The 15,109-nt window shown below is 46.6% G+C and overlaps 1 protein-coding gene across 1 annotated transcript in view; it reads right to left on the bottom strand.

The window, feature by feature from the left end:
- Positions 1 to 642: 642 nt before the first annotated feature.
- The window catches only part of SCAF8 (SR-related CTD associated factor 8), a 164,861-nt gene continuing 150,394 nt past the window's right edge, over positions 643 to 15,109 (bottom strand). Inside the window, exon 21 of the mRNA XM_021714580.1 lies at positions 643 to 1,753. The gene's annotated coding sequence lies outside the window, so the exon portion shown is untranslated. The remainder of the gene's footprint in view (positions 1,754 to 15,109) is intronic.

Here is a 15,109-nt window from a genome sequence, read left to right as displayed (position 1 = left end):
TGGGGGGTGGGGGGCGGGGAGCTGGGTGGCTGTTTGCCAATTGCAGGTTTAGTTACCAAAGAGTAGACAGAAAGGGAGTGTTTCTTATTGCCATACCAAGTTTGGTAAAAATGTCAAGCAAGACTGAAGTTTTCTACATGGGCTCACGTGTCTGGATTTCTTTGGAGCTGTTTTATTTCTTACTCCATTATGATGGAAGATGTGAAACCATACTCCAACACACTGGGCGGAGAGTCACACAAAAAAGACGCCACGGAAAAGCCTAGAGGGGCCACTATGCTACCCATAGCCCTCTCCAGTTTTCTAGTTATTATTTAACAGAATATATAATTATGACCAATGAATAGAAAATATATTGTAAGGAGAAACTCAAGAAAGCTTAGGTACAATCCCCAGGAAAGAACTTAAATCCATGTTGTAGAATGCATATTCAAAAAGACCTTGGCATTCAAAAATATCTTGACCTTTCAACAAATAAAAAGAGAAAATAACAGCGATTCAATGAAAGAGACAGTGAAAGGCTCGAACTATGTATCTCTACGTCTGTGTATATGGCAATACAAATTGCTCAGTTCCTAGGCAAACGTGGACCATGAAAGATGCGCTGAGCTACAAAGCAAAACAAACGACTAACAACCCAAGTCAGTTTCATCTTTTATTATGAATGTCCAAAGTGACAGCATACTGTGAAAGTGTTAGGTTCTCACTGATTAAATTTCGAGAGACCACAGACTACAGCATTCCAAGCATTTTAATTTTTGACAGAGCCAAAACAAATAAAGGAATGATAAAAAATATTCTTTTGGGTGTGAAGAGTGCTCATCATTGAGTTTTTTTTTTTTTCCCTGCAGGTATTCTGGTAATTTCCAAAACACAAATTCTGATCTGGATGGGTGCAGCAAGCTTTCATCATCTCCGCCTGAATAAGAAGTTGATAAGAAACGTACTTATAAAGTATGTTTACGATACAATGTAGTATGCCTGCTCATCGTCATTGCCTGACTCTCCCACAAGGCTTCTTGTCTACACCTGGGTACCTGCTGTTAATGACAACAGGAGAGGAAGGCTGAAGTGAGATACTCGGAAGACTACAAGGGAACCCTGGATTTTCTCGAAGCTGCATCACAATTTTTTTTTTAAAAGGAAAGCTCAAGACTTTCATGGTTTGAAGAGATATCTAATAATCATGGATTAAAGCCACCGGGTCAAGAACCACACGGTCTACACGGATTGGGTTCAAGAAAAAAAGTCTTGGTCTACTAAAGCTATGGATCTAGTCATCTGCAGGTCCAACCCAACATGACGCTCCCCCTGAAGGGTTTCCTTGCCATCTGGCCTCTCCGTCTCTGGTACTGGATGATGCTACCGTTGGAATGTGTCGCCACTGATATTCCCATCAATTCTGGTCCCGTGGAAGTGCGTATCTCTTACGGATGCAATACTGTTCATCTGAGTGGATCCTCAAAAAGAACAATTATGAACTAGAAACTCATAGAGTTTGTGTTTAAAATTTATAAAATTAAGCCTGCTCCAACAGGTAATAGAGGGAGGCATGCTTGCAACCTCTGGATTCGATCAGAAACAATGCCTGAGGCCACAGAGCCTTCTCAGTAGGTAACGGCGGGGTTCCTTTTAACGCTTCCTTAAATAAGGTCCGATGTGATGCACATTAGAACTCTGAAGCACGTCTGTCCCATTTATTTCTACAAGGCCTGGGACACAGGAAGCTGCCAGGGCTTCATCATCATCTTGCCTGTTGACAAAAGGAACAATAACGGGTCATCACTGGTCAACGGAATAACTTTTCCTAGTTTTTCCCAAGATAATTTCTAAAGGAGCGGAGACGGCAATACAACAGCAAATGTTTCAATGTTCAATGAATTTCTGTGTTCTAAAACGCCATGTCTTCTTCCAGCAGAGCAGGAAGAACCGGGTTATGCCGTGTTTATCTCCCACCTAATGCTGGAATGGTTCTGGAGAGCCCTGTCCTGGAGGTCAGCAGACCCACGCTTCCAGACATGATTCTGCCAACGACTAATGTAATCTCCTGACCTTGCTGGGCCTTGGTTCTTTCCCATCTAGATTGAAGGGACTTCCACAGATGGCAGCTAAAAAGAAGGCCAGTCAGCGTTTGCTCTTTTTTTGAGTCGGATTCTCATACTCTGTCACCCAGGTTGGAGTGCGGTGGCACTGTCACAGCTCACCACAGCCTTGACCTCCTGAGCTCAGGTGATACTTCCACCTCAGCCTCCCAAGTAGCTGGGTCTACAAGTGTGTGCCACCATACCTGGCTAATTTTTTGATTTTTTTTGTAAAGATGAGGTCTTGCTAAATTGCCCAGGCTGGTCTTGAACTTCCTGGTTCAAGCAATCCTCTCTCCTTGGCCTCCCAAAATGCTGGGATTACAGGCATGAGTCACTGCACCCGATCCCAGTGCTGGCTTTTAATAGGCTCATGCAGTCCTGGCTTCTTAGCTCCTTACAGAGCTTAGCCAAGTATGACCTGTCAGTTGGTCTTGCACAATACCTACACCTGGATGCCTATAGCCCTCATTCAGTTTGGAGTTGAGAACAAGCTGAACTTCCAGAGAAATCTCAGAACATCTATGAGCATCTGAAGTCCATTAAAATCTTCTTAAGTAATAAGCGTGACTATACTAGATGGGTGTAAAATTCTGAAAATACATATTTCCATCACTTCATCTTCTATTGTCTTAAGGTCTAAGAAGCATCATTTTGTTTTTGTCCCTGATAGCTTTCTTAAATTAACAAATAATCACAAAAAGCCAAAAAATACAATAACATGAAAGTATTCTGTAAGAACATACTATCTAGTTATATAAGTCAACTTAGTTGGGCTTGTTTAAGTCATTATGTCAAGTAACTACCAAGACACACATCTAGTAGCAGAAATGTGACCAAAACAGAGGAAGTTTGACCCTAAAACTGAGTTGTTTTTTTTCCACCTCCTGTGATTCTCCTGTATCAGTTTCCTAAGTAGCTGGGACTACAGGCACACGCCACCACTCCTGGATCTCTCTTTTTTTTTTTTGGGTAAGATCTGAGATCAAGCAATCCTCCTCCTGCCTCAGTCTCCCAAAGTACAGGTGTGAGCCACCACGCCTGGCTAAAACTTACACACACACACACACACACACACACACACACACACACATTATACATATATTTTTGAGTGGAGTTTCACTATCACCCAGGCTGAGTGCAGTGGCATGATCATGACAATCATGGCTCACAGAAACCTTGATTTCCTGGACTCAGGCGATCCTTCCACCCCAACTAATTTTTTGATTTTTTTGTAGAGATAATGTCTTGCTATGTTGCCCAGGCTGGTCTTGAACTCCTGGGCTCAAGCAATATGCCCGCCTTGGCCTTCCTAAGTGCTGAGATTACAGGTGTGAGCCACTGGGCCCGGCCTTAAAACCAGTATTGTTAACCATGATGCTAAACTACCTCACCAAACTTATTAAAAGGAGTTGGGACAGGAAAACACCATGTGATTTTTCATACCTGCCAAAGGTACAGCCAGGAATGAGAGCTAAAATTTGGAAATTTTGGATAGTTCTCATTAGTAACAGAATGATAAGCCTCAATAATTGAGAGACTATATTTAACTTTTTTTTTCTTGAGTTGGAGTCTCACTCTGTTGCCCAGGCTGGAGTGCAGTGGCATGATCGCGGCCACTGCAGCTTCAACTTACTGGACGCAGGTGATCCTTCCAGCTCAGCACTCCAAGTAGCTAGAACTATAGGCATGTGCCAACACACCCAGCTAATTTTTTGATTTATTGTAGAGACAAGGTCTCGCCATGCTGCCCGGGCTGGTTTCAAACTCCTGAGCTCAGGCAATCCTCTCACCTTGCCTCGGTCGCCCAAAGTGTAGGGATTACAAGCGCGAGCCACTGTGCCTGGCCTTGTATTTGGCAATTTTGATTTGATCTTTAAGCCTCTGAGTCTGGTAAAACTTAGATGATACCCAAACAGCCATTTATTATTTATACTATGTTGTGTTATATCACACCACGTCATTATATTATTGATGTTATTTCTATGTGTTTAAAATCTCCTGTTGTCATATGTAATGAGAACGGTGGCTGACTGATACTGTTCATCTTTCTCCTGTGCTTTTGGTGTGGGGGAGATCACAGCTTTGTGAAACAGGTGAATGATATACACAAAGCAAAACTGGTGCTAAGGTATCATCTATGATTTTGGATTGTCCTGAGGGTTTTGCGAATGAGCTTATCTTCCAAACTTAGCTGACTTTAAAAAACGGACTTCAGAGCTACCCAAGAAAGAAAAAGATATCAAAAATACACTCAATCATTTGACTCTCAATAACTACAACACAAGTTACAGAGCCATTCTCTTCCATCTGGGTAAGGTTTGCTAGGGTGCAGCCGGATAGGGCTGTGGTCCACACAGCAAATCCGCGTGGCTGTGGTAAAGGCAGAGTCCACAATGGGGAAACGCAAAGGAAAACACACAAATTCATTCCGATTATGGGGTGAGGACATATGAAAACGATCTGTACACATACATGTATACTAACACAGACTAAATGTGTGTTTCTTTGTTGCCGAACAAGAGACATAAATATTTCTGTCTTGACAAAAGAACTTAAAACACACATAAAGTAAGTAAAATTTATTACGGCATTCTGGCAAAGGTTTTTATGACCATGGTTTTCTGAGATGATATGTCAAAAGCACCTGATGGCATCACCACCAGTGCCCTGAGGAAAAGGGACGGGAAAGTGTAAAAACGCAAGGAATGATTTGCAGGCACAGAAAGCATGGACACCATGGCTTCTACTTGGATAGGGCTTAAGTTTTCAAAGCCTTTCCTTATTCGTTCATTCATTCATTTATTGAGTAGGAGTTTTATTCTGTTGCCCAGGCTAGAATACAGTGACATGATCATGGCTCTCCATAGCCTCAAGCTCCTGGGCTCAATGATCCTTCTGCCTCAGCCTCCCGAATAGCTGGGATTATAGACATGTGACACCACACCAGGCTTATTATTATTATTTATTATTATTTAGAGACATGATCTTGCCATGTTGCCCACGCTGGTCTGAAACTCCTGGGCTCAAGCAATCCTCTCACCTTGGCCTCTCAAAGGACTGGCATTACAGGTGTGAGCCACCATGCCAGGCCCCCTTTCACATTTATGAGTGCTTTGGTCCTTACAAGGGACCCAGTTTCCACTGGAGGAGGGGGCTGAGATGGGCAAACTCAGGCAACTTGCCCACTGGCAGGGAGGCAGGCAAGTCCCAGCCTGGGAATGACCACCAGGTCTTGTGTATCCCAGGCTGGTGCTTGCTTTTTTGTTTTTTCCCACACACTGTCTCTTGCTTGCTCTTAACACAAACTATTGATACATCCATTATTTATTATTATCCCTTTCTACTGAATAGTGTTGTTACTATGATTAGCCCTTATATATTAAGTGCTTCATAAAGAATTCCCCGCCCGGCACTTTGGGAGACCGAGGCGCGTGGATTGCCTGAGCCTGTGGGTTCGAAACCAGCCCAGGCAACTTGGTGAGACCTCGTCTCTACAACAAAGCAAAAATTAGCCAGGTGCAGTAGCGTGCGCCTGATAGTTCTGGCTATTTGGAAAGCTGAGGCAGAAGGATCGCGGAGCCCAGCAGATCGACGCTGGGGTGGCTGTGAGATGCACTCCAGCCTGAGTGACAGAGTGAGATTCCACTAAAAAAAAAAATACATAAAAATAATTCCCTGTAGCTGGGCTCGGTAGCTCAGCCTGTAATTCCAGCGCTTTGGGAGGCTGAGGTGAGTGGATTGCCTGAGTCTGCGGGTCCGAGACCCGCCTGGGCAACTTGGCGAGACCTCATCTCTACAATAAATCAAAAAAATTAGCCGGGCATGGTAGCACATGCCTGTATTTCCAGTTACTTGGAAGGCTGAGGCAGAAGGATTGCTGGAGCCTGGCAGGTCGAGGCTGCGGTGGCCACTGCACTCCTGTGTGGGGGACAGAGTGAGACTCCAACTAAAAAAAAAAAAAATTCCCTGTAGATAGAACAGAACATGATAACTGGAGCTTGCATGACACATCTTAACGTCTCTGTATAGTTAGGATTTGCAAAACAGAACCGGCCCTACAGAGGAAGAAACTGCGGTGTCTTGCCTGGTGTCACAGGGCACACAGTGGAGCTAGACTTCCAAGCCCATTCGCCTCCAGCCCCCTCTCCGGCATTCTCTGTGGTGGAGGCTGTTTTTGCCTGCATTGGGCCATGGAGCAGAGGCTCCTGGATAAGGTGTGGGGCTCCATCTCCAGGCATCGAATCCAGCACGAGCTGCCACATCTCCAGCCTGGAAACCCAGCTGCTCTGGACACGCTCAACACCTACTCTTTGGAAAGAAATGCATCCTCACGCAGTCAGGGGCCACACTTTGTAAGCAGTTACCTGTGAGTCACACAACCTCCCATAAAACAGGCTCTAATTTCATAGGAAATAAAGAGTAACAGGTGCAGTGGCTCACGTCTGCCATCCCAGCACTTTCGGAGGCCAAGGCAGGAGGATCGTTTGAGCCTAGGAGTTCAAGATCAGCCTGGGCAACACAGTAAGACCTTGTCTCTGTTAAAAAAAAAAAAAAAACCCTAAAATTAGCTGGGTGTGGTGGTGTGCGCCTGTAGTCCCAGTTACTCGGGAGGCTGAGATGGAAGGCTTGCCTGAGCTCAGAAGGTCGAGGCTGTGGTGAGGCATGGGCTTGTCACTGCACTCCGGTCTGGGGGACAGATTGACTCAAAAATAAATAAATAAATAAATAAAAAGTAAGAGGCCCAAATTCCTACTTTTCAATGGGAATAAGGTACAAATGATAAGACATTTTTTTCTTTGAAATAAATATGGGAAGTAGCAGTATCTGAAAGTAGAAGTAATACCTGGAAGAAACAGAGCTTTTGTTTGTTTTAAAGACAGGTCTCACTCTGTCACTCAGGATAGAGGGCAGTGGTGCAATCATAGCTCACTTGCAGCCTCAAACTCCTGGGCTCCAGCAATCCTCCCACTTCAGCTTCCTGTATAGCTGGGACTAGAGGCATGCTCAGTTACATCCAGCTTATTTATGCTGGGTTTCGCTATGTTGCCCAGGCTGGTCTCAAATTCCTGGCCTCAAGTGATCCTCCCTCCTCAGCCTCCCGAAATGTTAGAATTACAAGTGTGAGCCACCATGCCTGGAAGAAACTGAAAGTTTTAGAAGCAATCTTTTGTAACTCAAGTTGCCACATGTAATCATGTGTTTGTGATAACGGTCCTTAATTCTGAAATGCACAGGCATAGTAATTCTTTCATCAAATGAATACAAGCACAGCAAATGGAATTGAGGGCACGCACGAAACTGGCTGGAGGTCTGCAGGTGCCAGGTCACTTGCACTGCTCACTTTATAACGCCACACAGTCCTGGAAAGTAGACACCTTCATGACTGCCACACGGCAAATGAGAAAACAGGCTCAAAGAGGCTTAACAGCCTAGCCAAGCTGACACACCTAGAAGGTGGCAAAGACTGGATTTCAGCTAAATGTGCCTGACCCCAAAATTACATGCTTCCCCCAGACACCTCAGTCACCAGACAGCTTGGCAGCCACTGCACACCATAGCCTATGAGACTGTTTCTTTTCTTTTCTTTTTTTTTTTTTTGAGTCGGGGTCTCTGTCACCCAGGCTGAAGTGCAGTGGCAAGACCATGGCTCACCACAGCCTTGACCTCCTGGGCTCAGGTGATTCTTCCACCTCAGTCTCTCAAGTAGCTGGGACTACAGGCATGTACCACCACACCCGGCTTATTTTTTGTAGAGATGAGTTTTTTGTAGAGACTTCTTTAAAGAGGGCACAGCAGTAGTACTCAAGACGGCGGGAGTCCCTGCTGCTTCTAGAATAGCAACATCCTTTCTTACCCATAGACACCTGGCTACAGGAATCATGGCCAGGTTTCCAGCTCAATTATACAAGGTTGCAGAAAAGGGACAGAGAGAGGACCAGGCCAAGTGGCTCCTCAAGAAAGACCCTCAGGGGGGCCCAGCTACAGGAAGAAACAGAAGTGGAGCTCACTTCAGTTATGTGTAGGAAGGAAACGCTTGTGCTCTAGTGAGCATCCCTCCTCCCCAACTGATTTCCAAGTGACCTCTTAGCAGGCTGCAAGCTGAGCATAGGCTGAAGCATCATTTCTAAATCACAGCCGAGAAAGAGAAGGCAGGAGAAAAACAGAGACACCATCTACAGAGAGGCTCCAATTCATCACACCTTTCTAATTCATAATTCATCTCCTCCTCGTGCTGAGCCTAACTGTGGGACTGAGGGGGAGGCTGGCTGGGAAGTGTCTACCACAAAGGAGGCAAGAAGGCAGCCATTCTCTCTTCTGCCCGCCCTGTCCTCAGGCAGCCCTGGGGACCCAGGGGGACAGCAGAGACTCACGGATGCCTAGAGTTACAGCAGCCTGGCCAAGACATCCCATCCCCTCTACCTTGAGGGGCCTTGTCAGCCAGTAAATCTTTCTTTTTTTTTTTTTTTTGAGACAGGATCTCGCTATGTCACTCGAGGCTGGAGTGCAGTGCTGTGATCATAGCTCACTGCAGCCTAGACCTCCTGGGCTCAGGTGATTCTCCTGCCTCAGCCTCCCGAGTAGCTAGGACTACTGGTGTAGCCCTGACAAGTGGAATCTTGAAGTCCTCCTCTTCCTCCATAGTCCACAAAAGATGAAGGTGTGTCATTAAGAAGCCAGGGGGACAGAACTTCTTTAGACAGGGTCATTTGTACCAGCACTGATACTGGACTAATAACCAGTGGGCTAGATGGGAAGGGAGTGGAGCAATACCAAGGAAACACAGTATGCATGAGGCCTTTCCAGAAGGCATTCGCACCATGTGGAGAGGGAGGTGCCAGGGCCACTCGCAAGTGCCAGAGCCCAATCTGCCTGGTGCAGCTGATCCGCTTGGTCAGCCCATATGGGGCAGGGCGGCTGGCACCGAGCTGGAAGCTCAGAGTGTGCAGACACATTACAACGTAATTGGCTCAATGTTTTATTGTACTTGAAATGTGTGTGGCCATGTCCCACTAGATTAGAACAACGCAGAGTAGTGTCTTCCCAAGTGCCAAGTATAAGAATAGTTAAAACATAAAGCAATTAATTCCTACTAGGAGCATTTATCCTGTGATGAGAGATGGCCAGGGCTCCTCTGTTGAACTGAGATCACGTTTCCTGCCTCCTGTCCATATGTGTAATTGTACATGCAATCCTCGAAAGTCTCTAAAGACAGCCGGGCATGGTGGCTTATGCCTGTAATCTCGGCACTTTGGGAGGCAGAGGTGAGAGGATTACCTGAGTCTAAGTGTTCGAGACAAGCCTGGGCAACTTGGTGAGAACTTGTCTCTACAATTAAAAAAAAAAAATTAGGCAGGCATGGTGGCTCAACTGTAGTTCTAGCTACTTGGAAGGCTGAAGCAGAAGGATCGCCTGAGCCCAGCAAGTTGAGGCTGCAGTGGCCGTGAGCACATCACTGCACTTCAGCCTGGGCAAGAAACTGAGACTCCATTAAAAAAAAGAAAAGAAAGTCCTGCCTGGGCATGGTGGCTCAAGCCTGTAGCCTGTAATCCCAGCACTTTGGGAAGCCAAGGTGAGAGGAGTGCCTGAACCCATGGGTTCGAGACCAACCTGGGCAACTTCGTGAGAGCTCATCTCTACAATAAATCAAAAAATTAGCCAGGCGTGGTAGCACACGCCTGTAGTTCTGGCTACTTGGAAGGTTGAGGTGGAAGGATCACCTGAGCCCAGCAGGTCAATGCTGTGATGGCCGTGAGCGTGCACTGCACTCCAGCCTGAGCGACGGAGTGAGACTCCAATTCAAAAAAAGAAAAAAAGAAAGTCTCAAGATGGGACTTCTACCATCAAGGAAAGAGGGATCATGTCAGTGCTAAAACAGACCTTAGGGATTACAGGCACAAAGCTCTCATTCAAAATATTAGGAAACTGATGCTCAGAGATTCCATCTTTGTCAGAGACATACAACGATGGAGAATCTGGGTGATGCTCTGACTCCGGGTCCTACAGTGTCCCTTGTTTGTTCGTTTAAAATATCTCAGAAACTATATCTTGAAAACTTATGCCTTAGCATGAATGATCCACATACAACATGGCCTTTGGGACGGTGATGGATCGAGCAGTTTCCACAGGGCCTGGAGTCCAGTATCATGACCAGGTGGGAGGCAGGGCCCGGTGCTTCCACAGACTGGTGAGTTTGGGGCCCTGAGTTCCCAAGTCCAGTGTCATGAGCACAGGGTCCCATGGCCTGGCCGAATCCCTCCAGCAAGACCATTCATGGAGAGGACGTTTGCACTGGGTCAAAGCGTGCACTGCGGCATCAGAGATGGCCTCTCTGGGTTTGCTCTTGATGATGTGTGCTCTCTCTGGGCGGGTACTTTAGCCACTCAACTGTCACATGGGAGGCTAACTGTGGGGACTGAGGGAGAGGCTGGCTGGGGTAATGTCTGTGTCAAAGGAGGCAGGAGGACAGCCATTCTCTCTTCTGCCTGCCATGTCCTCAGGCAGCCCTGGGAACCAAGGGGGACGGCAGAGATGCTCATGGATGCCTGGAGTTACAAAAGCCTGGCCAAGGAATCCCATCCCTTCTGCCTGTTGTGCTTTCTTCTCTGATTTACCTTGAGGAGCCATGTCAGCCATTAAAGCACCACTCAGTGCTGCCCCTTCTGCAAGGCCTTCCCTGTGGCTAAGGATGCCCAGGCATCAGCGTCCCTCAGCCCTGGCCTCCAGAAGAGTCTGTTCCATCCTCGTCTTCCTCCTCCTCTTCATAACTGTGAGCTCCTCTGTGATTAGTTGAAAAAGTGAATGCAAGAGGTCTCCACGCCTCCGCTTCTCAGGGCTCAGGGCGGCAGTGACTGCACTGACCACAAAGTCTACACCTCCCTGGTCATTAGAGAATCAGGATCCTCTCTGCCTCTACCTTGTTCCCCAACCCCAGCTACCAAACAGGCCTCCTCCTCCCTCCCCCACCTCCGGACATTCTCTGTCTCTCTGGGCTATCCCTACTCAAATGACAGAACCGCCACGCATAGTCAGAATTGATTGGTGCACCTATATCCAGAAAGAAAGGCACACTCAGGTCCTAGTCGAGGTGCAAGAAGAAAACCAAAGAATTTCTGCTAACAGCTCACAGAACACTGTACCAGATTGTTTTTAGTTACATATGACCTGGCAATTCTGCCCTGAAACACCCTGACATGCTGACCTTTGGGGTGGGGAATGGGAGAAAAGACAAGAAAAAGAAAAAGAGAAAAAGAACAGGTCATCAGAGGCGCGGTGCCCTCCTGCAACTGGACAGCAGTCTGCCACATGCATAGGGTGGGAGACTGGACTACAGGCTCCGCAAGGGCAGGCCAATGTCTGAATTCAATTTTGTAAGATCCCAACTCCTGGGCATGGGGTTTCACGGCCATTCAGTATTGAATGAAGGACAGAATGAACAAGAGTGAAGCACTCAACAGCTATCCTAGTGGACACAAGCTTATCACAAGTGTGGCATCTTTTCAGGCCATTTATATCAAGAGCCCCGTGATATTCACTACACCAAGCAGTGCATCACCTTGACTGCTCGGACGTCTCCAGACTGGGGGCTATGCCAAGTCCCAAAGCATTTAACAGGGGAGCTTGCTTTTGAGAGCTCTCCTTCCAGCCTGAGGGTTCACGCACTCAACTTTGGGTTTCCAAGAACAGATACTGGAAGATTAACACGTGGCATATGATGTACTGTTCCCATGCCTGGCTAATTTTTAATTTTTTTGTAGATAAGAGGTCTTGCTGTGTTGTCCAGGCTGGTTTTGAACTCCTGGGCTCAAGCAAACCTCTCACCTCAGCCTTCCGAAGTGCTGGGATTACAGGCATGAGCCACCACACTGTCACATTTTTTAATTTGGCATATTCAAGCTGTCATTTAGTAGGACATACTCTTCCCCTCCTCCAGGCTCAAATGAAAGCTACCAACTTTTTTAGTAGACTTCAATCCATCAGATAAAAATTTTTAATAATTTTAAAAGTTAACTTTAAAAAACTGCCAATATTTCTTATAGGCATGCTATATTTAAGCAGCAAGTGTGCCCTAGGCGCTTGGGATGTTAATTCGATCTTATTTTAGAAGGAGTTGGTGTTTAAAGAAATCCCATTGTTAATCTTTTTTTGTAAGGCAAAGGAACCTTTTGAAAAGTGAACAATCACCCATTTTAAAACAATTTTCGATTTTTCCTATATTCAGTTTGCTGAAAGCAGACTCAATCTGGTGTTCTCAGCTGTCTTCACAACTGAACTGGAGAGGCGATGTGGTCGCCCATGGGAGCAGATGCTATTTTTTTTCTAATAGCTGCAGAAACGGGATTTGCAAACTGAATGCGTGGCAGAGAAGTGACAGGATTTAGTCAAGAAGGGACAAGCCGCTCACTTTTCTGGGATGCAGGAAACATGACCCCAGGAATGCACAAGGCAGAAACTCCCGCTCATGCCCTGGAGGAGCACGGTTTGGGGGGGACAGAGAAGCCCCTGCAGGGCCCTAGGCTGGCCTGTGTGCCCAGCTGTGCCCCATGGGTACTCCACTGTGCCGCCACCAGGTCTTGACTTGGTTCATCCTTGGTTCTTTCCTTTTCATCCCACGTACAATCGTTCCCACTAGACCTTTACTTTATGCACATGCTCCATCTCTGTGCCTAGAATTAGTATTTAAAAGTGGGAGTTGGCTGTTTAAAAGAGCTGCAAGAAAGGTGAGTGAGTGAAATCAAAGGAAGAAAAGGCAAGCCATTCCTCACATGGGTGTGGAGCAGTGTGACTAGTAAATGTGTCTCTGTCTGCTTTGATAGGGTAGCTGGGTTTCATGCATTTGTTTTTCTTCCTGTCTCTCTTTCTCCCTTTCTCTTTCTCTCTCTTTCTTTCTCCTCCCTGACTCCATCCCTCCCTTCTTCCTCTCTCTATCTTTTCTGGGGTCGGGTTTTCACTCTGTTGCCTAGGCTGGACTGATCATGGCTCACTGCAGCCTCAACCTCCTGGGCTCAAGCGATTCTCTCACCTCAGCCTCTGGAGTCGCTGGGACTACAGGCATGCATCACTATGCCTGGCTAACTTAAGTTTTTTTCCTTTTTATAGGGACAAGATCTTGCTATGTTGCCCAGGCGGGTGTCAAACTCCTGGGTGTTGAACTCTGGCCTCACCCTGGTGTGAGCCACCACACCCCCTTCTCATTTAACATGGTCTTTCTCTCTCATACTCATAAAATGACTCTGACAGGAACTACAGCTCCATATCCACAAAGCAGGCACACTGAAGTGTTGGTGAGGCCGTCACCAACCAGGGTTATATTCTCACTGAATACCCAGAGCAAAGGGATGCCCTCAAGGCTCCTACCATCTCTAACACACCTAGTCACCATGTCAGTGAAAGACTATGCTTGTACTGTATGTCATTAAAAAAAAAAAAAAAACAGAATAATAGTTTTCCTGTGCATGGTGGCTCATGCCTGTAATCCCCACATTTTGGGAGGCTGAGGTGGGAGGACTGCTTGAGGCCAGGAGTTCAAGACCAACCTGGGTAACACAGTGAGACCTAGTCTCTTAAAAGAGAGAGAGGGAGGAAGGGAGGGAAGAAGAAAGAGAGGGGGAGAGGGGGAGAAGGGGAGGGAAGGGAGAGAGGCAGAAGGGGGGAGAGAGAGAGAGAGAGAGAGAGAGAAACAGTTTTCAGGAAAAGCCCAGTGTCCTATTTTAATAAGCACACAGAAAACTCCAAACATGATCCAAGTCAAAAAACCACTAATAGATGTTCTTTCTCTTACAAACACAGCAGTCTCAGGAACATCTCTCTTGGGCAGATCCAAAAGCAAAGAACAAGACAGGAGGTGATTTGTTTTACACAGGTGACTTTCCATCGTCACGTTCCTCAGAAGCCTCGCCAGGATTTGGGACTGGAAGATCTCTTTCTTCACAGCCCTTGAGAGCCGGGGTAGGCTGTGTGGTTCCCACACTGAACCCCTCATATGCTCCAGAGGTGGTGTAGCATGAACATACCTGAGCACACCTCACACCCATCCTAGGCACGGCACCTGCATCCTACCAGCTGTCCCAAGTCCAGCACCTTTTCACAGAAGACCTTAGGCATTTTGAGATATGAGCAAATCCCTATACTGCAAATTCCATCATAGTACGTCGTCCCCTCTACCCCTCAAAATAAAAGAGGCTGAGTGGATGCACCGAAGACAGCAATCAAGAGGCTGACTCACCCAGCCAAGTGACACAGGGCCACCCACCTGCCCTGCAATCAATGCTATTCAAATGCGTGCCTTAGGAAAATTGTAGCTTATTATATGTGATGAATTGGTTTGGAATAGCTGAAACCATAAATGTTGGAGCCACGAATGCCAAGGCACTCAGGCATTCGTTTGCAATTCGTTTCCTATTTCTCAAGCAGTGAGAATCCACTGTGTAAGACACGTGGTCGCCCAGCAATTGGGTAGATGCTGGGTTGGTCCAGTGTCTTGGGGGATCTGGAAGTTTTCTGCCCCACAGCCTCTGAGATAATAGTTTGAAAACTGCTGATTTAATATATATACTTCAGTTTGGAAAGGCTTGTTCTAAAAGGGATTTTAAGCACTGCCAACAAATCAGTTTAAATGAGGGGCCACTACCAACACAGACTCCCCCTGGGTCCACACAAGAAATCCTGGGGTCTCCTTAGGATAACACCCTCTTCTTGTGAACTCAGAACACTTTCTTGATTGAAGTCTGATGTGCTTCAAGATTTCTTGCTGCCTTTCTGGAGCCAGATCCTTGTCAACATCAATCATTGCCTTCTGGGAGATGGAAATGTTTCCCTGGGAATGAATTCCTGCCTGAAAGTATAACAGGCACTGCAGAAAAGCTTGGTCTGGCTGGGCGCCGTGACTCAGTCCGTAATCCCAGCACTTTGGGAGGCCGAGTTGAGAGGGTTGCCTGAGCCCAGGGGTTCGAGATCAGCCTAGGCAATTTGGTGAGACCTCGTCTCTACAATAAATCAAAAAACAAGCCGGGTGTGGTAGCGCGCAC

Source organism: Carlito syrichta, unplaced genomic scaffold, assembly GCF_000164805.1.
Source record: "Carlito syrichta isolate Samal-C Ts95f unplaced genomic scaffold, Tarsius_syrichta-2.0.1 Scaffold305681, whole genome shotgun sequence".
NCBI classification, from domain to species: Eukaryota; Metazoa; Chordata; class Mammalia; order Primates; family Tarsiidae; genus Carlito; species Carlito syrichta.
The sequence above is the reverse complement of the archived record's forward strand: the minus strand, read 5'-3'. Positions and strand labels throughout refer to the sequence as shown.